Below are 3,747 nucleotides of genomic sequence, written 5' to 3'. Positions count from 1 at the left end.
TCTGTTTTGTAAATGAATATTTCTGAAGAACGAGGGAAACCCATGAAAACTGGAAGAGTTCAGTAGCTTTGCAGACAGCATTCACATTAAGACTGATGGCAAACTTTAAGGATAATTTAAGCCTAAGATTTATGATTCTATGAGTTAACCACTTCTAAAAAGAAAGATCACTAACTCAGGAACAACTCAAATTGCATCCTCATTGATGATGTGTTGGTTGTGTCCTTTTCATATGTGAAAGGTGTTTTCTGTGCATGTTGAATGTAAGAACAGTCATGGCAAGCTCCGGGGGTCCAATCCAAGTACACGTCAAGTTTGGGCTAAAGCTGGGGTGGGCTCTGCTGTGCAAAAGCCCAGTGAGAACTGGTGGATACCTGATGTGCACACCTGCAGCCACATCCCAGGGAACTCCAAAGGTCAGATGCAGGGAAGCTAAATTCTGTCATCAGATCCAACTATGAGTACAGGCAGCGAAGGGCAGGCCAGAGCTTTGGAACAGAGGCCGGCTGAATGCTGGAATGGAATTAGGAGGGAGAGAGCGGGCAAGTGATGTGAGAGGGTCTGGGGCAGTTGCTAAAAATAGGAAAGCATGTCTGAGGGTGTGTTTTTATTGTCTGTTCACCATGTATGTGGGCATGTATGTGGCACACAGGCCAGAGTCCTGGATCAGAGCAGAAACCCAACATTATTGGAGAATGAGGTATTTCACTTTGACAGATTTTTCCAAATACCTGAAGCAAATCCTTCTAAATGTGTACATTCAACATTTCCAGAGAAATCTTTTAAATGGATTGTACGTTTCCTGACTTTTTAAGGCAGAGCGTATGAGTTTAATGTAAACCTTCCTAGATGACCATCGCTGACTGTTCTGTGCTTTAAAACAGTGAAGGCTTCAGGTTTATTAAACTTTAACAGACTTCTTGTCCATATAGAAAATATGAAGTCTCCGCCGACTTCCACATTTTTTCAAAAATTGTGTTTATTTATTAATTTTTGTACGTTTTTCCCTCTAGCAGTGCAGTGGTGTTTCTTATTACAGCTAACCCTTCTCTAACCCTTCTCTGTTCTTCCCTTCTCCTCTTCTGCTGACTTATTTCTGATTTATCTATTTTGGGCTACAAAACAGATGTTTGGATTTGTTAAAATTATGTGTGAAATAAGAAGGGGGTCCTGAAAAAAATGTCATATGAATTAAGCATATAAACTTTCATGCATGAATGCCCAACTTCAAAGATCTATTTAAACTACTCAGAACCCTCTTAGAGGCTTTATATTTTGTTCTGGTTTTTTGTTTTGTTTTGTTTTTTAGTTTTTTATTGGAGTATAGTTGATTTGCAATGTTGTGTTAGTTTCAGGTGTATAGTGTTTTGTTTTTCTCATAGTTGAGATTGTTAGTGGTTATCTCTGACTATCTGAGGTAGTAACATAATCTGAAATGTTATTTGGCACTATCCATTTGCTGTCATGTCTCTTCTAGAACTGTGACTGGCGGAGTGAGGGTTTAACAAATATTTGTTGTAAGAATAACAACAGTCATTGATGAATGAAAGCAGGATGTGCAGTTTCTATCCTACAAAATTCAGCTACATGCCCAGTTTAGCAGAAGGTACATATCAGTATTAACTAAGAATGATGTGGATGAAAGCCAGTGATGTCTGAAATCATTTTTTAGGGCTCGCAAACTCAAGGTCAAGGGCAACACAGGCCAGAGCAACTTTTTGTTTTATGTTTGTTAGTGCCTGTGGATCATGCATGAATTCTCTGGTTCAGTGATCTCAGCACCGCTTTGCTGTTTTTGTACTTGGCCATGTCATATGGTTAGGTTACCTGCTTGGTATACCCTAAGGGTGTTTAGATTTTCAGGTCCCTGAGTTGCTGTCTTATGTAATCATTATTGAATATGCTCAGCATACAAAGCAGTACTAGATGGTGAGAAACATGTTCAAAACCCAAGCTCTTGATTTCCCTCCAGTTCCACGGCTACTCTTCCCAGAGCCTTCCCAATTCAGTAAATGCCCTGCTTCAAATGTCTAAAATCGAAGGGCTGTTCCTCTCTTTCTTTCATATCCCACATTCACTCCACCAGCAAATTATACCACCCTTGAAAGACATTTAGAATTTAAGTATTTCTCATCACCCCTATTGCTACTACTTTGGTCTAACCTACCATTGCCTCTAGCCAGGACTATTGTAAGATCCCCTGACTGGTCTATCTGCTTCCATGTGTTCCCTCTTACAGTTCTCCCCACAGGGAGATATCCCTTTATTAAGGAAGTAAATCTCATAAGTTCTCTGTTCAAAACCATCTATTAGTTTCCCATCTCACTCAGTATAAAAGCTGAAGTTCTCTCCATGGCCTATAGGGCCCAGCGCTTTCCTTTCCTCCACTTCTCTGATCATCTCTCTTATTACCCTCCTCCTTTTTCACTAGAAGCATCCACACTGACTCCCTCTTGTCCCTGGAATGTGCCCCACATGCTCCCACCTCATGGCCTTGGCACCTGCTTTTTCTCCTCTTTGGGGCCCCTCCCTCTGGATAACCAAATGACTCATTTCCTTCCCTCCTTCACGTGTCTGCCCAAATGTCTGCATTTTAGACAAGGCTTCCACAACTACCCAAGCTAAAATAGTACTCTCCCATCATTTTCTAGTCCCTTTACCCTGCTTTTTTGTCTTCACAGCAACTCATTACCTAATTATTAAATATATATTAGTCTGTCTTTTCCATCGAGAACGTAATCTTCTTGGGAGTTCCCTAGTGGTCTAGTGGTTAGGATTAGGCACTTTTATTGCTGTGGCCCAGGTTCAATCCCTGGTCAGGGAACTAAGATCCCACAAGCTGCATGGCCTGGCCAAAAAAAAAAAAGTAATCTATTTGAGGGCAGGGATTTTGTTCATTATTGCCTCTCGTGTGTGTAGAGTAAGTCCTGGTGTTACGGGCTCAATCAACATTTGTTTACTAAACAAATGAATAAGTGAAAGAAAAAATTAACAAAGAGATGTATTCATTCAAGAAATATTTATTGTGTGTTAACTACATGTAGGCATTGTTCTAGGCCCTTGGAATACCTCAGTGAACAAACCAGAGAGATCCGATCTTGTGGAGGTCGGATATAGCGATGCATGGAGATGGAGGATACAGGCACGAGGCAGCCCAGGACAGTGGTTAGGAGCCCGACTCTGATGGCAGCTCACCTGGCTTTGAGGCTTCTCCCTGCCACTTGCCTATCTTGAACAAGTTACTTAAGCCTCTGATGCTTCAGTTTCTCTCCATCTGTCAAATTGGGGTGAAATATCTGTTGCATAAGGTTGGGGAGAATTACATGACAAGGTGCACATGAAACGTTTGACACGTGGCAAGGATTCAATAAATTTTGACCATTATTAGAGCAAATGAAGACATGGAAGCAAACAGTAATGGCTTTAGAGATGAATACAATCCACATGAGGTTTTGTGAGAGGACCAAGGTGACCTGGTGCCTGAAGCTGCTGTGCTGAGTTTAGACTTTTGTGTTCAACACAAGAAAAGGAGTCAGTTCAGAGAAAAGGCACAGAGAAAAAAGTCAAACTGAATGACTTGCTCTGCGCAAAGCTAGCATGTCCCTGGAGACCATTCAGATGGACCACTCACACAGCAGTAGCAGCAGCTTTTGTTTTTCTGTGGTAGGAAAAACTAGTAGATTTACTCCTATTGTGTTGAAGAAAAAGAAATATTTACATTGAAAAGGTACATTGTGTCATTTTCTT

The 3,747-nt window shown here is 41.1% G+C and overlaps 1 non-coding gene across 1 annotated transcript; it reads left to right on the top strand.

Annotated features, from left to right (window-relative positions):
- The first annotated feature begins 2,752 nt into the window (after positions 1-2,752).
- TRNAK-UUU (transfer RNA lysine (anticodon UUU)) lies at positions 2,753-2,824 on the top strand. The gene has a single exon. It is a non-coding gene; the product is annotated as a tRNA-Lys (tRNA).
- Positions 2,825-3,747: the final 923 nt, after the last annotated feature.

This window comes from Physeter macrocephalus, unplaced genomic scaffold, assembly GCF_002837175.3.
Source record: "Physeter macrocephalus isolate SW-GA unplaced genomic scaffold, ASM283717v5 random_5259, whole genome shotgun sequence".
In the NCBI taxonomy this organism is placed as follows: domain Eukaryota; kingdom Metazoa; phylum Chordata; class Mammalia; order Artiodactyla; family Physeteridae; genus Physeter; species Physeter macrocephalus.
This window is presented reverse-complemented; position numbering and strand designations above follow the sequence as displayed.